Source organism: Panulirus ornatus, chromosome 8 (assembly GCF_036320965.1).
Source record: "Panulirus ornatus isolate Po-2019 chromosome 8, ASM3632096v1, whole genome shotgun sequence".
In the NCBI taxonomy this organism is placed as follows: domain Eukaryota; kingdom Metazoa; phylum Arthropoda; class Malacostraca; order Decapoda; family Palinuridae; genus Panulirus; species Panulirus ornatus.
Genome location: NC_092231.1, coordinates 9,428,471 through 9,451,495, shown reverse-complemented (window position 1 = coordinate 9,451,495; position 23,025 = coordinate 9,428,471). Strand labels below are relative to the sequence as shown.

General features: G+C 48.3%; 1 protein-coding gene across 6 annotated transcripts in view; it reads right to left on the bottom strand.

Moving 5' to 3' along the window:
* LOC139749822 (recombining binding protein suppressor of hairless-like) overlaps nucleotides 1–23,025 on the bottom strand; it is a 429,197-nt gene that overhangs the window by 180,510 nt on the left and 225,662 nt on the right. For all 6 annotated transcript variants that reach the window (XM_071664112.1, XM_071664116.1, XM_071664110.1 and 3 more), the window contains one exon: nucleotides 12,849–12,888. The gene's annotated coding sequence lies outside the window, so the exon portion shown is untranslated. The remainder of the gene's footprint in view (nucleotides 1–12,848; nucleotides 12,889–23,025) is intronic.

Below are 23,025 nucleotides of genomic sequence, written 5' to 3'. Positions count from 1 at the left end.
AAGAGTTCTACGAGAGAGTGAGCTCTGTCTTGGAGAAAAGGGGAAGGCTGGGTGGATTGTTTGTCTCTGGGTCGCTAGAAAGCGTTTGACGCTGTTTTACATGGGAGGCGGATTAAAATACTGGGTCACAAGAGGGAAACGAAGGGGGAAACTCCTACAACACACAAAGGATTATCTTGGTGGTGAGGCGAAAATGAACGCATGCTAAAGAAGGATTATGTTCCAGGGAAGTGAAAAAATATGAGGATGATCGTATTAACATACAAGGGGATTTAGACCGACTCCAAAGTTTGTCTAATACCAGCCGAACACAATAGTCAAGATGGGAACGCACCAATGAACTGTAAAGTATGAGGATGATTTTCCCTAGACTTGCATTCGAAAGACCTGCCTATGAATCCAAGAACTCTGTCTGCCATTTTTACTGCCTCTGTGTAATGCTTACTTGGTTTTAGGTTACCAGAGATTATTATGCCCCAGATTTTCACCTCATTTACTTTATTGTAGGTCGACAGAATGTAGCTTGCCTACTCCATACGTAAACCTTTGCACGTATCGATGTCAGAATTCATTTGCCACCTGTGCGTCCATTTGTCTATCTCTGTTTGAAGCCGCTGGCATTCAACTTCTGTTGCAAATTCATTTTCCAACTTAATATCGTTTGCAAAGATCAATATCTTACAGTGCAGCCCATTATTAATACCATTAAAAAATATGAGACACAGAAACGGTCTCAAGACTGATCTCTGCTAATGGAGAAAGGGGAAGAAACTGATTCATCAACAACCACGGAGATAGATCGGCCAGAGAGGAAGCTAGATATGAGTGAGCAAAGTGAGGTAAGGAAGCCAAAAGTGGTTCGCTTAGAAATGAGAACCCGATGCCGAACCCCGTCGAAAGCTTTGGATATATCAAGGGCGGCTACACAGGAATCCAAAATTTCTTTCAAAGATGATGACCAGACATTAGTATGATAGAAAAGAATATCACAAGTAGATCTCGCCTCACGGAAGCCACACTGGCGATCAAAGAGAAGACTGTGAGATTCAAGATGTCTGAGGATAAGAGAGTTAAGTAGGGATTCAGAGACTTTGGAAATGGTAGATGTCAAAGCAAAAGGAAAATAGTTAGAAGAGTTAAAACGGGCATCCTTCTTAAGGATGGAATGTACCAACGCATGCTTCCAAGAACAAGGAAGAGTCCTGGTTTTTTAGCAGAAACTGAACAAACAAGCAAGCGCAGATTCAAGTTTAGAGGTACACTCTTTCAGCACACAGGGACGGATGCCGTCAGGACAATAAGCCTTATTGTCTCCAGAGAAAGAAGCGCCCTTCGGACAGCTCGAAAAGAGATTACGTGAAGGGGCATGCGATTAGTAAGAGGAGCGTCAGGGGGTGAAGGAATGTTAAGAGTCATCAACGGTAGAGTTAGAGGAGAAACGGGAACCAAAGAGAGCTGCTTTGTCTACGAGAGAGACAGTTAAGAGTACCGTCAGAACGGAAAAGTGAAGGAAAGGCAGAGCGACAGTTGTTAGCGATGCTCTCAGACCTGAAACGCCTATCGGTGGATGAAGAGGAGAGGTTTTATCGCACTTCATTTGAATAAAGGAACGTTTTGCCTCACGGATAACGTACTTGCAGCGATTACGGGCAATGATAAATGCTGAAACGGGCGTCGGAGGAGGGAGAGTTTTTCCCCAGCCCGATATGCCTGATCCCTTTGCCCGAATGGCCTCAGAACAGGAACGGTTGAACCATGGGTTTGGAGGGAGAGGTCGTCTCGGAGGAAGAGGGGATCAATGCTTCCATTCCTGCAACAATAACCTCTGCTATGCACTTTGCGGAGGACAGAAGCATCAACACATAAGAGACGCTCATTTACCAAGGAAAGTTAGAAAGCAATCTTCGTCAGTTATTCCAGTCAGCTTCGTGGAAGCACCAATGTTAACGTTGAGAAGGGGCTGCTGGAAGAGGAGGTACCGTTGAAATAGGTACATTGATGAGAGCGTGTTCCCATGACGCAACTGGGGGGCGCGAGATTACGCATTTACAGCACGAAGGATTAGAGGTGAAAAACGATCCAGGTTAGGAGAGAGAGAGGGAGGTCACAGCGGTCAGGAGTACGACGGGGTGGGGGGCGGGTGATAATTTCCTCAGGGATTCGATCTCCCCCACCACTGCACACCACCACCATCCGTAGGGGTATGACATCAACTGCCTCCTGAATATACTACGTTGATTATATCCTAAATCAAGCATATTCGTCACAGATGGGATGGGAGGGGGGCGAGTTCGTGGAACACCATGTTGAGAATCGTTCATCAGGAGGTGTGGTCCTGTAAATGATTTACACTTTCCATCCCGAATGATTTCCTTCGGTAAGTTTACCAACTGCAGACGTTGAGCTAATTGGACGATAATTTCCGGTTAGTGATTTCATACCATTGTAAATATCAGGGTTACACACACACACACACACACACACACACACACACACACACACACACACACACACACACACACAATCAGCAGTTCATCTTTATACACAACGTTATTCGCAAGATTACATTTAAAAAGAAAACGAGCTCCCGTGTCTCTGTGTGAGGCCGTGGGTATGGACACGCTAACCTGCCTCCCTCCTTCGTCTGATCTGAGTGCCAATGAAATCTATAACGTATCGCAAAGTCTGGTGGGAGACATAGGCAAGAACACAGCCCAGGTGGTGTCTGGGGAAGGAGAATTAAAGTGTGTGTGTGTGTGTGTGTGTGTGTGTGTGTGTGTGTGTGTGTGTGTGTGTGTGTGTGTGTGTGTGTGTGATTCGAACCTTACTTCGACCGCGTCCCGAACAGATAATCCATAAAACATTCTAAGTGATCTTAACGCAGTGGTCCATCACGATGCAATACAGTATGGCAAACCCCAGTCTGTTAACTGTAAGAATGATCAGTTCAATGTCCATCTTCGAGGCTGGGATCAGTTTAGATGAACGAGCTCCATAAGTGTGTACAGAGTTCGATACGGTGGGAGGCATGAGTTCAAAACACACGACCCGACCCGGGGGTACCAGTGCAACCCTGAAGGAATGTCTGAAGCTTGGAGAAGAAGAAGAAGAAGAAGAAGAAGAAGAAGAAGAAGAAGAAGAAGAAGAGGATGAGGAGGAGGAGGAGAAAGATGAGGAGGGAAGGGAGGAAGAGGAGGAACACAAAGATATCCCGAGGAGTTCATTTGTATGGACCGGTGGCAAGACGTGTGTGTGTGTGTGTGTGTGTGTGTGTGTGTGTGTGTGTGTGTGTGTTTGTTGTGTGTGTGTGTGTGTGTACGTACAGGAGTCAGTCAAGGTGCGCGCGCATCGCAGTCCCCTTGAACCCGAAGATGCATGACCCTTAGCTATGATGACCTGTCCCTTAATGCACGACCCTCAGGGTATGAGGGCCCGTCCCTCCAGGGTCATATCTAAAGTCAGGCTGTCATGCCCGAGGGCCATGTTCTGCTGTCGTGCTGCTCAAGGCGCTAGGCTAAACCAAGCTCGCTGCATCACGTCTCTGCAGGAGTTCAGCCTCCCCTCCCACGGGTTGGTGTGGCGTCGTCACATCCTGCTCAACTAGGGGGGGGGGGGGGGTTGGGTGGAGAGAATGAGGAGTAGGGGAGAAATAAAGAGAGAGAGAGAGAGAGAGAGAGAGAGAGAGAGAGAGAGAGAGAGAGAGAGAGAGAGAGAGAGAGAGAGAGAGGTGGGGGTAGGAAGGAAGGAGGACTGTGGGTAGGTATGGGAGTGGGGGGTGGGGTGGGGGGGGGGCAGCACACATGTTGCGCCAGAGTGATAACAACAAAGAGGGCTTGCCTCCCTCCCACAACAATATACAGGGGCGGTGAGTCCCTCGTGGAGAGGGAACCCGCCTCGTACAGCCACCACTGCAGTGGTACTGGTGGTGGCAGCCTCCTCCTCCTCCTCCTCCTCACTTACTCACTCGCCTCTTCACTAACACATAACTTGCCATGTTACGTGAAGCCATACGCGTTACTCACCATACACATACAGTGGGAGGGATGCCAACCCAGCGCCGTCCACCTACAGCCTGCACGGGGACTCCAACCCACGCATGCAGCTGCAGCACCCAACTACAACCTTCAATATTCTCCTGACCCACCGGTGAAGTGTCCTCGCCATCGATTCTCGATCTCGTCAGCCTGTTCGATGACACATTTACGCCGGTACAAGAATGTTGTCCGGATCGACTGCAACTCCTGAACGAAGGTACGAGCGGCCGCCTCTTTCGAGGTTCAGGAACAGAGGTACATAATCATCTCTCCAGGAGTCTCCACCAGACGACAAGGGGGAGGAGGAGGAGGAGGAGGTGGAGGAAGTTCCATACATAATCTCAGTCATGAATAGTTTTCACACGGAGCATCTTCAGTCGTCAATAATCTCCATCATATGAGAAAAAGATGATCATCGTCATCCAGAGATTCCTATAAAGTCTCCTCCAAGTCTCTGATGAGTAGTTCCATATACAGTTTCATCAGTCATCAAAGTTCTCAGATAGAGCGGTTTCCAGTCATAAAGCTTCCTAGACAGAGGGCTACAAGAGGAATTCAGAAAGCAATATAAATCACTGGGTCCTTTCGAGGCTCTTCCGTGATCGCGGAGGAGAAAAGAAACTCATCAAGTGTGGTACGAGCAGAAAGACGTACGTATTTTTTCAATCAGGAAAGTCTGTTAAGGTTTCACGTATCTAAGAAGTCGCATCATCTCCCTAGTCATCACAGCTCCCTTCAACGTGTCATCAATAGCTTCAAACAAAAGACTCCAGTCATCAACAGGTCCCGGCATGATTCCAGTCATCAAAAGCTTCAACAAGAGTCCCGTCTTCAACGGCTTTACAAAGGACTTTAGCCATCAATAACCTCACAAACCTTCAGTCATCAACAGCTTTACAAAAGTCTCCAGTCATCAACAGCAGAAAAAACAGACTCCATCATAAACACTTCCAACAAGACTCGTCATCAACAGGTTCACAAAAGACTTCAGTTATTAACAACTTCACAAACTTCCAGTCATCAACAGCTTCATAAAATACTTCAGTCATCATCAACAGCTTCATAAAATACTTCAGTCATCAATAACTTCATAAAATACTCCAGTCATCAACAGCTTACCAAAAAGGAGTTCAGTCATCAATTTGAAAAAAAAAATCCAGTCACTAAAAGCTATGCAAAAACTCTAGTCATCAACAAACCCACAAAAACTCCAGTCTTCAATAGCCTCAAAGAAGACTCCGGTCATCAATAGGTTCATAAGAGACTAAAGTCATCAACAGCTCCATCAAAAGACTCCAATCATCAATAGCTTCAAACGTCATGGACAGCTTTATATGTGGTAATCCACTACATATATTTTTTCTTCTTTTTTAAGACCCTCGTACTGGTTGCCTTGGCGTGAGGCAGGGGGCCCTGCAAACCCCCAACACGTCCATCACACACGCGCTGGTAGCTCTGTGCCCTCCAGTGGCTACCGACCCAGTCAATGTAAACAATAAGGTGTTGTGCCCTTTCCTTACAGGGTTTGTTTGGTCATATCCCTAAAAGGCCCGAAGATATTCACACTCTAAGGCATAAACTCGACAATTCACACGATTAACCAACCTTTCCAGAGAGGACAGAGAGCAAATGGTACCTGTAACGTAACGTTCATCTAGCTGCGACATATTGTGGTCTACTGATCTTGTTACTTACCCCGTTACCCATGTTTTACTTGACATATTTCACTGTGAAGGAAAAATGGATCTACGAGCGCCTATCTACACACGTTTATTTACTTCACAAAGTTCTGCTCGCTCCTCCCCCTACGGGAGGGACGGTTAAAGCCAGGAGGCGAGGCAGGAAGGTCCTGGATGATAAGGCCAAGGCCAAGGATCAGAGAGGTAAGGGCACCTAAGGAGGTTAGGAAGAGTGCGTAAGGGTGAAAGAATATAGGGTTAGAGGACGTAGGCGTAGAGACCAAGGTAAGTCGTGTGAGACGAGGGGCAGTGCCGCAAGACAGAAGGGAGCTTCGCTCAGCAGGCCACGGAAGAGGCACTACCGATGGCTGGGGACGAGGCTGGTCAGCGCTGGACGATCGCATGTGATTGGCAAAGTAAGGGACGAGTCGAGGTGGACTGGAGTCACTATCATGACGGAGTCAAGGGATAGGATAGTGCCAGGGTAGGGTGGAGACAGGGATAGGACAGTGCCGGGTTGGGGTAGAGAAAGGGACACGCAAAAGCCGGGGTATGTTGGGATGGGGCCAGGGATGAGAGCGTGCTGGAGCAGGGCTGGGCCCGGGGTTGCGCAAGTGCGGCATGGGCGGGCATCAGTCAGCGTGAGGGCAGCCAGGAGTGTGGGAATTTCGGGCAGGTGGGCACATAATGGCCTCCCCCAGCGCCAAGCCCTCCACCCCCTGGGGCCAGCCTCCCCACCACCACCGCCGCCGCCGCCAACACAAACAACAACATTCCTGGCGGGTTTACCTCGGATTCCCCAACACACCCGCCATTGTCGGCCGCTCATCAGCAGCCACACTTATATCAGGTGGCCCCCGCTGCTCCCTGACTGCCTGTCTTGCCAGCCACGCTCGCTCCCTCCCAGCCATCCACGCCCAACGCTACCACCAGCGACCACTACCACCACTCAACCACCTAACCACAGCACCACACAGTCATCAACACCTAACCACAACACAATACATACCATCATTAACACCATCCCACGCTTCCTAAGTGCTACTGAACCAACACTTCAAAATCCTTTTATTTCTACGAGGAGCAGAGTTAACATTAAGCCAGCAAGTTGGTTCCCATATGGCCAGGCCAGCGTCCGTCCAGCGAACCTCCACAAATGACGACGAGGTTCTCGCACTGTCCTCCCCGCGGTACCATAGAGCCAGGCAGCCAATGGCGGAGTTATCCCCGCGGCAATTACGGAGGAGCCCGTCCGTCCATATGGCGGAGTGCTTCTGGGCGCCAGGCATTACGGATCCCACCACTTTCCATACATGCAAGGTGAGCATCTGGGTCCCACGGGGACTGGCCTCCAGTCGCGGCGGGGCGGCGTAACCAGAGGCGTCAAGCTGTGCGACACAGAATTCCCGGGAATGTGGAATGCGACCTTCGGGCATCCCTCGGGCAGATGGCACCGCGATTCCAGGTGTCGGAATTCATCAGGAATGTGACGCAGGTGGACTGCCTGCCTGCCTGCCTGCCCTGCCTCTAGTTCACGACGTAATTATGTCGCGCCACCTGGGGAATCATCTTCCGAGCCACACCTTCACGGATTATCTGACGCATGCTGTGTTTCCGAGTCGTTTCGAGCAGAGTCGTGGTCAAGCGTCGTCCCGTCGTGCTCAAGGGTCGTACCTTTATGCTCAAGGGGTTATAGTTACCAGCAATAAAAACACATTATAGAGCCAGTGGGAAAGGAGGAGGAGGAGGAGGAGGAAACTATACAAGCAGCTTAGGGGTGTGGAGCAGGGAGGGGCGGCGCGGCGGTGCTCTTCTGGTCACCAAGTGGTCTGCTAACAATCACGGCATAAAGCACCAACATTGTTGCCTTCGCGGGGTCACCACCATCACGAGTGCATGCTCGCATTCTCTCCATCAGCAACAACAACAACCTTTATCGCCATCAACACTCTCCCTCCCCCTCAAACATAAACTAATGCTAAATGAACTGATGACACTAATACAGGCAGGAGTTAAACAGAGCAGAGGGGTGATCATGTAGTGTTGTCAGGGTGAGTCTGGAGGGATGGGGCGGGGAGAGGGAGTGGGTATAGTGGGTATGTGGGAGGGAGGGAGGGGGGGACAAAGGGTGGCAGGCGAGCCCCTCACAGCACCTGGCCTCTCCTGACGGCCCACCCTTCTCTTGCCTTTCTTCCTTCCTTCCTTCCTTCCTACCTACCCCCACTAGTCCCCGCGCCACCCGACCGCTCATACACCCACCCCTTTGCATCGCCTCCCCGCCCGCCTCCCTCTGGTTACCCTGGCCACGTGTAATTACTGATTAGCGTTGTTTGTCGTCATGTCGTGTATTTAGCAACACCATCCCCGCCTCCCTCACTACCAACCCTGCTGCCAGTACCAGCAGCCGCCTTCCCTGCCACCCCCTCTTCCCCTACCTCCCTCATCCCCTCTATCTCTCACTCTCTCCCTGCCTGCCCTCCTCTACCACCATTTCGAAATGTCTCCAAGTACAACTTTTAGTAAGAAAGATGTCTCATCATCTGGACTCGACTCCCAGTGTTAATAATAGGCAGCATCCGCCCCTGTTCCTGCACTGTACTGGGGACGGCAGAGGCTGCTGGCGCGGGGTACCTTCGCCTCGTACCTGGGGATATGAAGTACCCCCCATACAGCGTAGCAGTTACATTACACTCTGCTGATCTAACAAGCCAGCCAGCCATCTAGCCAGTTACCGAGATACCCAGGCAGCCAACCAGACAGCCACCTACCAGCCAGACAGCCACTTACCCCTCCAGGAAGCCAGGCAAGCGGTCGAGAGCCCCGTACTTCCCTGGCAGTGACGGAGAACCCCCTCCTCACCATTTGCCCTCCACGTGTTGCCAGACCCGTGGGAACTACCACCACCATCATTCTTAGTGTGACTCTCTGGTGACTCCACCCTGGGCTGTGCTGGCGACCTGGCCACACCCCGGGCTGTGCTGGCGACCTGGCCACAACCCGGGCTGTGATGAAGACGTGGCCACAACCCGGGCTGTGATGAAGACCTGGCCACATCCCGGCTTGTGATGAAGACCTGGCCACATCCCAGCCTGTGATGACGACCTGGCCACACTCCGGGTTGTGGTGACGACCTGGCCATAACACACGTAGAGTGGTCATCACTACGCTCTTCCCCATACCATAATCGCTACTCTCACACCACAGAGTAACAGCTTCCATCAAGGAAACGCCAGCGACCCCGGTACACACCTGGTCGAAGCTGTACCGAACCTTCTGCCTCAATCCATGTGGAGACAAGTGGGCTTGGCACAGCTTCGACCACTGTTATCGTAACCGTATAGGGGGCCCTGCGAAGCTTCGAGATTCGGTCTGATCCCGCATCTTGAATGTGAATTCGATTCGATTTCGTAGCTCGGGTTCCGATTCAGTGGTTTCGAATCCATATTACTTTTGGCAAACAACTTTATAACACCTTACCTCATGGCGCTGCAGAGTTCGTAACAAATCACTAACTGAAGCTTCTGTCCTTTTATTCTTAAACGAACAAAGTCATAGTATTACTTGCTTCACAATATATAAATGCATTATCGATTCGTGATTCGAATATCTACGACTGATTCGATTAGATATAAAAAAAAAACCACGAACAAAGTCACAGTACTATTTTGCTTTACGGTATAAAAATGCATTATCGAGTCGTGATTCGATGATTTAGGAATGACTCGATCAGAAAAAAGAAAAAACCTGCATTTGTGATACGCGGGGGCCGTACTGATATACTGTACATCCCCGTCACACACGCTGTCTTTGTCTACGGTACTGACACAGGTTTAAAGGGGCATTACGTCTACCTGGTGCACAATAATAATCATCAGCTTTCTTCTTTTAATGACATGATCACCATGAGTGAGAGACTTGAGATAGTGAACCTCTCTCTCTCTCTCTCTCTCTCTCTCTCTCTCTCTCTCTCTCTCTCTCTCTCTCTCTCTCTCTCTCTTTGCGCACACGTTCCTTTCGTGAGTGAAGACAGGGGGGCATCAAGTTACGCGATGTCACAGCAGTGCCGATACTGGCGCGTGACGTCAGGGCAGTGCCTCAATTGTATAGAGATGTCACAGTAGCGCCGATACTGGCGCGTGACGTCAGGGCAGTGCCTCAAGTGTATAGAGATGTCACAGCAGTGCCTCATGTCACGAGGTCTGCGCTGTGACCTAAAAGTGTCGCAGTGCCACAGCAGCGCCTCAAATGTCGTGATGTCACACGTGTTGTGTCATACCCTCACGACACTTGGAGTAGCTTGTTGTGTCGTGCCCTCATAACACTTGGAGGAACTTTTGCTGTACCCTTAGACCACAGGGAGGAACTTGTTATGTCGCGCCCTCACAACACGTCGAGGAACCTGTGGTGTAGTGTCCTCACAACACTTGGACTTCTTGTGTCGTACCCTCACAACAACGCAACTGACGTTGTTATCCACAATCTTGTTTCTGCTGCTGCTGCTCACTGTGGGACCCTCCGACGTGCTACGTTTGTTCATACAAGGTGCCATGGGAGGAAGTGATGAGGGGGGCGAGAACACAGCCCGAAGCTGGGGTGAGCGTAGGGCCTAGAGAGAGAGAGAGAGAGAGAGAGAGAGAGAGAGAGAGAGAGAGAGAGAGAGAGAGAGAGAGAGAGAGAGAGAGAGGAGTGAGGGAGTGTGGGAGAGTTGGGGGAGGACGTTTGGGGTGGGGGGAACGAGCAGGGTCGTGTCGGCTGGGAGGAGCTAGGAACACCTTGCGTCCAGGAATCTCGGGAACGCACCGGGAGGGTCCTGGGAATGGGGGCTGGGCACCACCTGCCGCCCACCCATCATAAGGAGAGGAACTACCCCTCACCCTCCTCCTCCTCCGCCTCCGCTACCCACTACCCCAGAGGGCAGACAAGGGGCACAATGTGTGTTTATATTTCGGCCTTTCTTCCCCGGCTTTGGGTTTACGTGCTACGACCCCCAGAGCACCACGACGGTACGACCCTTCACGACGACGGTGCAGGCCTTGGAAAGGACACTACAACCCTACGACACGATACTGCGGCCCTTGAGCACGACGGTGCTGCCCCTTGGAGACGACACTTCGGTCCCTGAACGACAGAAGTCAAGACCCTTAGGCAAGACGGCACTAACCCGGACCACCTCCCACCTACCTACCCTCTCTCTCTCTCTCCCATCCTGTCACGGACCTAACCTCCTCACCTTTCCACCTCCCTTTGTGAAAAAAATATCTTCTTCTTCTTCTTCTTCTTCTTCTTCTTCTTCTCCTCCTCCTCCTCCTCCTTCTTCTTCTTCTTCTTCTTCTTCTTCTTCTTCTTCTTTCCTTCTTCTTCTTCTTCTTCTTCTTCTTCTTCTTCTTCTTCTCCTCCTCCTCCTCCTTCTTCTTCTTCTTCTTCTTCTTCTTCTTCTTCTTCTTCTTCTCCTTCTTCTTCTTCTTCTCCTTCTTCTCATTCTTCAACCATTCCCTTTTTTTTTCTCTTCCATTTCCCCCCACTCGTCCCTCTTCCTCACCCTCTCCGTCAGGGCAACGAGGGCGTCCGTCCGTAACCTGAGCCTCCGACATGAAAGTGTGTAACGCGACACTACGTGGTAACGAACACGACCGGACTGATCGCTGTGTGTAATTTTGCACCCGGGGAGGAAACAGGAATGGCCTTATACTACTGACACCGACCTCATACTGTCTTACGGTACCTCATACTGTTATAAAATAACTCGTTCTACTGCAAGGAGGCCTCATACTGCCCTGTTGTACCTCATACTGTTATAAAATATCTCATTCTACTGCATGAAGGCCTTATACTATCGTAGGGTACCTGCATACTGTTATAAAATAACTCATTCTACTGCAAGAGGCCTCATACTGCCCTGTTACACCTCTTACTGTTATAAAATAACTCATTCTACTGCAAGGAGGCTTCATACTGCCCTGCTCTGACCTCATACTGTAATCAAATAACTCATTCTAACGCAAGAGGTCTCATACTGCCCTGTTACACCTAATACTGTTATAAAACAACTCATTCTATTGCAAGGAGGCCTCATACTGCCCTATTATACCTCTTACTGTTATCAAATAACTCATTCTAAAGCAAGAAGGCCTTATACTGCCCTGATGTACCTCATACTGTTATAACTCATTTTAATGCAAGGAGGCCTCCTGCTGCTCTGCGGTTACTCATCCTGTCATACATTAACTCATACTTCTGCACGGGGACTCCACATGTTTGCCTCATACTGCTATATGGTACGTCATACTACAGCACCGAGCCTCATATTGATATAAGGTACCCTACGGAACCTGCATGGTTTCCTCATACTTCTATATGGTACCTCATACTTTTATACAGCACCTCTCACTACCGCACAGTACCCCCTCATACGGCTGTACGGTACCTCGTACTGCTATAAGGTACCTCATACTTTTATACAGCACCTCTCACTACTGCACAGTACCCCCTCATACTGCTGTACGGTACCTCGTACTGCTATAAGGTACCTCATACTGCTCCACGGTGCCTTATCCTACGGTGCGGTACACCATACTGTTTTACGGTATACCATATTCATGAATGGTACACATATAATAGGGTACCTCATGCCAGTGAAAGATGCCTCATACTGCGACACGGATTTGGTACCTCATACTACTACCCGGTACAACATAGTTATATGGTATCTCATTTGAGTGCACAGTGCCTCACACCGCTACACCGTACCTCATACTACTCCATGGTGCATTATACTGCTGCAACGCAATGTGTATTAGTGCACCAAGTTATGTTACCTTACAATAAGTCACCAGCACAAGTTACCTCAACAAGCCACACACATACATAAGAGTAAAGGCGTGGTCCATATATATATATATATATATATATATATATATATATATATATATATATATATATATATATATATATATATATACATATATATACATATATATACATATATATACATATATATACATATATATACATATATATATACATATATATATATATATATATATATATATATATATATATATATATATATATATATATATATATATGCACACATATACAAACAAATGGTTATCACATACAGCTACAGTAAGCTTACCTACGCCACCTGCCGCCACTGTAGCTATTCGCCGCTGCCTCTGTAAAGAGAAGAAAACAATGAGCCCAGACATATCTATCTATCTATCTTTCTATATACACAAAATCTTACTAATGTTTGGTCATCATCCCTAAAAGGTTCTGGGGAATCCCATGTAGTTGCCCTCGTCATATCCAAAGCTTTTGACAGAGTGTGGCATCGGGGTATCCTCTCTCAGCTGTACTCTTCTGGCTTCCCTCCCTCGCTTTGCTCCCTCATATCTAGCTTCCACTCTAGCCGATCAATCTCCGTGGTTGTTAATGATCACGCTCCATCGACTTTCTCCATCAACAGCGGTGTTCCTCAAGGTTCTGTCATGTCCCCTACACTTTTTTCTCCTTTTCATCAAGGACTTCCTCTCTTCAACAAATAACCAAATGCACTCATACTTTGACAACTCAACAGTGCATTCGTCCACATCCTTCAATTCTGCTCCTTCTTCTCTCACTCGATCTGCACCTCGTCTCGACACAACTTTCTAGATAAACACAGGCTTGAACAGGATATCTCAGTGGGGTCGACTAAATCATTCATATTCGTTTCACTCTTCATAATTCCCTACACATCCGCAGGTCCTCCTCGAACAGACATAGTCGTGAGGTCCTCTACCATCAAGCACTCTCAATCAACTACTGGCCCTCAATCCTTTGGAAAGAAGTGATTGTCGTTTTTTTCTACCATCAACCACTCCTATCAACAAGTGACCCTTCAAACTGATAAAAGAGATTCAATATCTCTGAAGATCCTCAGGGTAACTCCTTGAGTTATCCCCAAGACGTATCCTAAACCGTCATGGCCGGTTGGCTGGCTGGCTGGCTGTCTGGTTCCTTCAAACGAGACATACGTCGGTGGTAGGGTAAGGGTGTAACTGCACTTTCGTGTTAGGGTCCAGGTGGAGGTAGGGTGAGAGGTGTAACGGTCCACCCTTTACCGACACACCTCATCCTATCTCCTAGCCAAGCATGAAAATGCTGTTTCGTCCTTAATGAACACAAACGTGTATTCTGTACGTCAGGGTGAACATCACAGGGTAAGGATATTATTGCACTGCATCCATCATTTTGCATCAAGCTAATAAATTCAATATATGAAGGACTCTACGCCCATGTCATGCACCAACTTTAATATCAAAATCATGTCATAACCATCTACGTCAGTGGGGTCTGACAAAGACACCATGTGACGTCTATCATCCCTTATCGCTGCTGCCCCACAGGGATGAACATGGCCAGCAAAGCACAGCACACTGGCCTTCGACATCGGCCACGAGTCTGCGTGATAAACTCTACGGTGGGACACGGCCAAGGTCCAGGCCTGGGTGGTGGCGCGTGGCTTGAGGCAACGGGTCGCGTGTCACCCTCCTTATTCGTCATCCATCCACCCACCCACCTCACATCACTGTATATACCTCAGGGCATTATTATGACAATTCTACAACTGTCCTAGAGAGAGGATGACGCTCAGAAGAGGGTGAAAGAGGGAGTGGTATAAGTGAGGAGGTACTGTATGTGTGTGAGCGTGTCAGAGAGAGAGAGAGAGAGGGGAGGGTGGTGACGCGTGCCAGGCCGACTTTGGCGCGCACCACCCGCCAGCCCGCCCGCGGCCCACCACGCAAACTTCCTCACCCACACGCCCACAATACCATCCTCATCACCGCCCCCACCACCCTCTCCCCATCACCTACGGCTACCACACTGTCCTCTCCACCACGCCCACCCCATTCTCCCCAAAGCAACTCTCACATTGTGAGAGACTGGGCAACCAACCACCTCTGGTGTCAATAAGCATTCCACTCACACGCTAAGCTCAAAATTGGTAATTCATTTCTTGCGCAATCTATCTCTTGTCCCTTATCATGTGATATTCACTTTACACACACAACACACACATTAGCTTACATGGGTGTAAGAGTCTGCTTGATGGTACAGAACGTAACATGAGACGAAGCCTCATTAGTGTAAAACTCTCTCTCCCCGTAAAGTATAAATAGGTAATTACGGTAATAATAATAATATATATATATATATATATATATATATATATATATATATATATATATATATATATATATATATATATATATATATATATATGGATTTGTATGTAGCATTTATGGATCTGGAGAAGGCATATGATAGAGTTGATAGAGATGCTCTGTGGAAGGTATTAAGAATATATGGTGTGGGAGGCAAGTTGTTAGAAGCAGTGAAAAGTTTTTATCGAGGATGCAAGGCATGTGTACGTGTAGGAAGAGAGGAAAGTGATTGGTTCTCAGTGAATGTAGGTTTGCGGCAGGGGTGTGTGATGTCTCCATGGTTGTTTAATTTGTTTATGGATGGGGTTGTTAGGGAGGTAAATGCAAGAGTCTTGGAAAGAGGGGCAAGTATGAAGTCTGTTGGGGATGAGAGAGCTTGGGAAGTGAGTCAGTTGTTGTTTGCTGATGATACAGCGCTGGTGGCGGATTCATGTGAGAAACTGCAGAAGCTGGTGACGGAGTTTGGTAAAGTGTGTGGAAGAAGAAAGTTAAGAGTAAATGTGAAAAAGAGCAAGGTTATTAGGTGCAGTAGGGTTGAGGGTCAAGTCAATTGGGAGGTGAGTTTGAATGGAGAAAAACTGGAGGAAGTGAAGTGTTTTAGATATCTGGGAGTGGATCTGTCAGCGGATGGAACCATGGAAGCGGAAGTGGATCATAGGGTGGGGGAGGGGGCGAAAATTTTGGGAGCCTTGAAAAATGTGTGGAAGTCGAGAACATTATCCCGGAAAGCAAAAATGGGTATGTTTGAAGGAATAGTAGTTCCAACAATGTTGTATGGTTGCGAGGCGTGGGATATGGATAGAGTTGTGCGCAGGAGGATGGATGTGCTGGAAATGAGATGTTTGAGGACAATGTGTGGTGTGAGGTGGTTTGATCGAGTAAGTAACGTAAGGGTAAGAGAGATGTGTGGAAATAAAAAGAGCGTGGTTGAGAGAGCAGAAGAGGGTGTTTTGAAATGGTTTGGGCACATGGAGAGAATGAGTGAGGAAAGATTGACCAAGAGGATATATGTGTCGGAGGTGGAGGGAACGAGGAGAAGAGGGAGACCAAATTGGAGGTGGAAAGATGGAGTGAAAAGGATTTTGTGTGATCGGGGCCTGAACATGCAGGAGGGTGAAAGGAGGGCAAGGAATAGAGTGAATTGGAGCGATGTGGTATACAGGGGTTGACGTGCTGTCAGTGGATTGAATCAAGGCATGTGAAGCGTCCGGGGTAAACCATGGAAAGCTGTGTAGGTATGTATATTTGCGTGTGTGGACGTGTGTATGTACATGTGTATGGGGGGGGGTTGGGCCATTTCTTTCGTCTGTTTCCTTGCGCTACCTCGCAAACGCGGGAGACAGCGACAAAGTATAAAAAAAAAAAAAAAAAAAAAAAATATATATATATATATATATATATATATATATATATATATATATATATATATATATATATATATTTTTTTTTTAATTTTCCAAAAGAAGGAACAGAGAAGAGGGCCAGGTGAGGATATTCCCTCAAAGGCCCAGTCCTCTGTTCTTAACGCTACCTCGCTATCGCGGGAAATAGCGAATAGTATGAAAAAAAAAAAAAAAAAAAAATATATATATATATATATATATATATATATATATATATATATATATATATTGATGTCACACAAGTTGAAAACACCAAAAAAGGACTTAAACAGATGAGTCAGGAACTCAGACGGGATCCTGCAAAAGAATGATGTGAAACTGAGCCGATGGCAGAGACCGATTATATGTGGCAGTCGAGAGAAAACAGACCCCGGGAGGAACATCACCCTACACGACACCTGGCACAACCTTCCAGCACCTCTGAGCGGCATTATAATCGCAGGCAACACCACTCGGCGCAGGTATGGGTACGGCGGTGAGACGTGGCGGCCAGTGACGAGCACAAGTCTAAGAGAAGCAGAGACGACAGTTCACCCACACGAACCAACACCAGGAGTAGAGAGGAGGGAGCGAACTACAACGAGAGTTATTTGAGAGAGACTAAACGTGATGTCAGTCAGTCACGGCGGACACAAATCCTCTGCTGTGGTATGGTCGTATAGGATGACCGCCACAAAGACGGAGAATTCCCCCGAAGAATATGCTTTGCCGGACACCGCATGAATGCGGACCAAATGGAAGGCCAGGGAATGAGCGGAGAACAACACACACACACACACACACACACACACACACACACACACACACACACACACACACACACACACACACACACAACATCTGGCGGAGGACGACAGGCTCAGCTTGTGCGAAGGAAGACACCTCAACAAGAGGCGTAGCGACCACGAGAGATGGAACACAGTTGACCACGGCCTCCCGAAAGGAGGGAGTACAGAGCCCCACCTGGCCGAAGAAGGCGAGAACTTGACCGAAGACCAAGTCTCCCAATACTGCCACACTCCCGTCCATGCCCACCTCCATAACTACACTGGACCCCCTCTGTCCTTACGTGCCTGCCAGGCCGTCAGTCAGCATGCCCCCTCCTCACTATCGTCTCACGGCCTCACTGATGGTGGTGGTCACCCGCGACGCACACTACCCCATTTGCACCACACCATCTATGCACCACTTAGCCACAAGTAATTGATCCATCTTGCAGCAAGCGTGAGCCAGTCCTCCAGCCACGGACCGTAGTCGCTGGCTACGGTGGGTAGTACCGCTGCTCGTCGTCCATCCTCCCCCTCCCCTACACCCCTCCAACAAGCCAGCGGTATACCGCCGCGTCAGCGGTTCGGTCATCTGTCTCCCACACGCTGGTCCAGTCCACAACTACTCAAGTATTTCCAGGAGATGTATTGTGGTCGCTTACTGTGTTAAATATAATGGCCATCTCGCCTGGCACCCACAACACGGGGTCTGGTAGCTCTGCGGGGAGGGGTGGGGCGGGGTGGGGTGGGGTGGAAGGGAGGGAGGGAGTGGGGGTGGAGATGCAGTGGTGCGGTAAGCCCGTGGGATGCTGAGGTGTGGAACATGGGGTGTGGTTGCCCGAGGGGAGGTAAGTGTTTGGAGAGGAGCACAGGTGTGGAACACGGGGTGTAGTGGTCCTGAGGGCGAAGCAAAGGTATGGTCCTAAGTACGAATAATAATAATAATAATAATAATAATAATAATAATAATAATAATAATAATAATAATATAATAATAATAACAATAATGACAATAATAATAATAATAATAATAATAATAATAATAACAATAATGATAATAATAATAATAATAATAATAATAATAATAATAATAATAATAATAATAATAATAATAATAACCACAAGCATAACTCTGAATAGAATAAAAGTAGAATAAAAGAGAAACCTCAAGATCTAGAATTACTTTCAGAGGACGATGGTTTAATTTTTCACCGGCGATCTCATAACAAACAGATTCTCAGGGAGGGGATATCGTTCCTCAACTGTTCGTGTGGAGCTTCGTCAGGTTCTCCAGACTCTGAACGCGTTGCTTCATCGCTTAACAACCCTCAAGGATTCGGGGGACACGCGTGCGGCAATGGGCCAAACCAGAATGGCAAGTTGCCCAACCCAAGGATGCGTTGTAGACGAGGCCAGGAACAGACAGGTGTTGTGTACAACCTCCAGGAGGCTGAGTGGGTGTCGAGGACCACTGGTCTCGGAGATACACAACACCCACGAGGTAAACCTCCTTCAATCCTTGAAGCAGGACGGTACCTGCTGCACGAGGGTACGATCCTAGAAGCAGGACGGTACCTGCTGCACGAGGGTACGATCCTTGAAGCAGCACGGTACCTGCTGCACGAGGGTACGGTCCTTGAAGCAGGACGGTACCTGCTGCACGAGGGTACGATCCTTGAAGCAGGACGGTACCTGCTGCACGAGGGTACGATCCTTGAAGCAGGACGGTACCTGCTGCACGAGGGTACGATCCTAGAAGCAGGACGGTACACTACAGGAGCCAGACGGTGGCGTCCTTGGATACAATGGCTTCCTCTCTAACCTGACCCTTGATAGGTCAGGTCAAAGGCCAGCTCATCATAACCGAGGATCGTAGTGTCGTGCTCGAGGGGGGTAGGGGGGAGGAGAGGGAGGTTCCAGCTCTCTCTCTCTCTCTCTCTCTCTCTCTCTCTCTCTCTCTCTCTCTCTCTCTCTCTCTCTCTCTCTCTCTCTCTCTCTCTCTCTCTCTCCAGAGTTTTTCTTTCATTCAAGTTGTAAGCATAACTGCTTTACCAACTCTCCAAAGAGCTTATACACCCAGATCCACAACCTTCAAAAATGTTGTTGTATTTAGCTGGAAATTACGTCTATTCTCGTGCCCAGTAGCGAGCAACTGTTATTACCCGTGTGATTTATTGATCAATATACAACAGCATTAAACCCTGAGGTAAAGCATTTACACTGGGATATGCTAACCCTGAGGTAAAGCATTTACACTGGGATATGCTAACCCTGATGTAAAACATTTACACTGGGATATGCTAACCCTGAGGTAAAACATTTACACTGGGATATGCTAACCCTGATGTAAAACATTTACACTGGGATATGCTAATCCTGAGGTAAAGCATTTACACTGAGATATGCTAACCCTGAGGTAAAACATTTACACTGGGATATGCTAACCCTGAGGTAAAGCATTTACACTGGGATATGCTAACCCTGAGGTAAAACATTTACACTGGGATATGCTAACCCTGAGGTAAAACATTTACACTGGGATATGCTAATCCTGAGGTAAAACATTTACACTGGGATATGCTAATCCTGAGGTAAAACATTTACACTGGAATAATCAAGTCGTTCGTGAGGCGATACCAACACACGTCTGGTGCTCACAAGCGTGTGTGAGACAAGGACCTCAGCTCTCGCCTCTCTCCCTCCAAGAAAAGAACGTTCACTCACAAAATCCAGAACTGATATCGCGCATGACGCACGTCATTCCTACTGCATGGCGTATTCAAATGATCCGTTAAAAACGCCACAAAATATTATCTATAAGTTATTACAATCTCTTATTCATTATCTTTTTTTTTACACTAATAAGAGCAAGACTTTCAGAGAGACAGGTTAGCGCAGACATTAGTTTCCGCTACCGTAGCGACGTGGGTGATTTGCGAGTACGAATGGTAGTAACATTCGTTGGTAAAACGTACATACAGCATAATACATTTATCTATTCCTAACTAACACATCTACGTTCCTCTCTATATTCATGTACGGGCCATCGTACACGAATTTACCCGGGGTGAAATTAAAATTCAAATTTTCCCTATACCTTCTTCCCGGCCTTACACATTTCCTTTTAATATCTTTCTTTTTTGACCAAATCAGAAAACATATACAAACTCAGGTGCACAACCTTGCATACAACATTTCTAGTTTCTAGTTGTTGTAAGGGAGTTATGACACACACACACACACACACACACACAAACACACACACACACACAAACACACACACACACACACATACATACACACACACACACACACACACATACACACACACACATAGAACAAACGCTATCTTCTCCTTCAGGCATCGTAACGCACGATGATCTCATTCTTACGCATTTCAGGCGAGACTAACGCAACGGGATTATCTCCCCCTCGCGTGGCTTGGCCAGGGATATGGTCTGCAACGAACGTGTTTTGATGTGTCTCTCTCTCTCACGACGGCTACGTTTTCCGACCTTCCTTGACCTGCACGACCCTTGGTCTTATCATGACCCCGGCCGCCCTTTTGCCCTTACACTTATATAGTTCGGGATTCAAAAAGGGCATGCCAGCCATCATGGCACCGGGTCGTACCGTCGTGTTCAGAGGGGGGTGGTCACAGATGGTGTTCATGTGGCTGGTCCACACGAGGATGGGATGAGTGCGCTGGGAGCATATCACTTGAGGTGAGGGAGGCGGGAGCGTGTTGTGGAATGACGCCTTAGTTCCTCCTCCCCTGTGGGGGGAGAGAGAGAGAGAGAGAGAGAGAGAGAGAGAGAGAGAGAGAGAGAGAGAGAGAGAGAGAGAGAGAGAGAGAGAGAGTATGAGGAGGAGGAGGAGGAGGAGGAGGAAGGTCGACAGGCCAGACCCGCCCGGTCGCGTCACGAGAGCGACACGTGCAACAATTAACATGGATGGGAAGGAGGGAGTGAGTGAGGGCGGGCATGTCTACCCCCAGCAGACGACGATGGAAAACGGCAACTCGCGTACCACCTGTTGATGGGCGGGTGGTGACGCTACCGCCAGAACATCACATCTGGAACTCTGTATGTGGCAAAAAAGAAAAAAAAAAAAAGGCAAATTGTACAATGACAAAATGTTCAAAACCCTATTCACCATGTATAAACGATCTAAATTACGATATATGTATGCATGTATATGTCTGTGTATGTATATATATGTATACGTTGAAATGTATAGGTATGTATAAGTGCGTGTGTGGACGTTTAATTATATATATATGTGTGCATGTGGGTGGGTTCGGCCATTCTTCGTCTGTTTCTTTGCGGTGCCTCGCAAAAGCGGGAGACGGCGATTAAGTAAAACAAAACAAAAACAGAAATAAAAAAAATAACCTCTCAAACCCGTTCACCGCTCCCTAAAAAGCACAAAATAACTACAACAGAAAAGGTCTACAGAAGAATTACAAAACCGTTCCTGTAATGAGAGAGACGAGTTACAGTGAGAGGTTACACAGGCCATGAAGTTCCTATCTTTGGAAGAGAACAATAACAATTTTTGACGTCTGTCGACAGTGAACAGTTATGCAAATACAGAACCACCAAAGGACATGGAAGGCAGTAAGCATGAACCTTACTAAACAAAAGGACAAAAAAGATGTTAAAACGTATTTCTATAGCATTAAACTAGTGAATGAATGGAAAGTGTGTGAATGCTGAGGATATAAAATTGTTCAAGAAGTTGCATGATAATTGAGAAAGTTCAAGTGATGGAGCCCCCACGAGTGTCGAACTCCCTCCCCGTACCGTATAAATCATTAATACACACACACACACACACACACACACACACACACACACACACACACACACACACGTACCAGTAGTCCCACCACATCCAGACATGAGCGCCACACGTCACTGCTGTATTACATCCCATCATTCAACTTCCCACCTTCCTTTCCTTACTAATTTCCTCCCTACCACCCTCACCCTCAGGGCGACACCACCCTCACCCTCCCGGCCACACCAACCCTCTTCCCTCACGTAGTACCGAACCTCGCCTTCCTTCCCTACTCCTTCCTCACGACCCTCCTGTCTCCATCTACGTGAAAGGGAACTGTCGCCCGCGCTATCAGCGGAGGTATGTTCTCCACCACCCACCACCAGCAGCACTGCCGCCCGCGCCACCAGCAGTCCTGCCGCCCACACCACCAGCACAGTCCCGCCGCTCACGCCACCACCAGTCCTGCCGCCCGCACCCCTCAGCGCTGCTAACGAGAGCCACCGTCATCGTGCGCGGCAACAATGGCCGCCTGCCAAATCACCATCTTCCGTGCCGCTGGTGATTCCCTTCACTTTCTCCCCCCTGGTGAGTTGTTAAGGCTCCAGTCAGACCCCGCGCCTCCCCACACCCCATCACGACTATGGAACCCCCTCCCCCCCACTCGTCCACCCTGCACACACCCACCCACGCGCCTCACAACTTCCTGATCCCACGCCCTCCTCACCACGCCCACGTCCACCACGCACTTCACAACCTCCGTGCGTCGTGCACCGACGACCCTTAAGTCGTCTCCGTCGTCGACGCACACGCGTCTATCACCCGTCGTTGTCTGCTGAAACCGCGGGTGCTCCTCCCGTAATCAGCCGCTCTGTGCACGCCATGACACGACCCTCTCACTCGCCACTCTCCCACACAACTCACTGCAGGTATATTCAGCACATTTACAAATGTATAATTCCAGCAATTTTTTCCCTCCATCTGTCACATGTCACACGTGTCATCCTCCATCTGTCACTGGTCTTCGTCACACGTGTCTCCCTCCGTCCGTCACTGGTGTCCGTCACATGTGTCTGTCGCGCATCACCGTCACACACAGGAATCGTTCGTTCGTAAACGCTACGCACATCTGCTGTCGCCATCGTCCATGT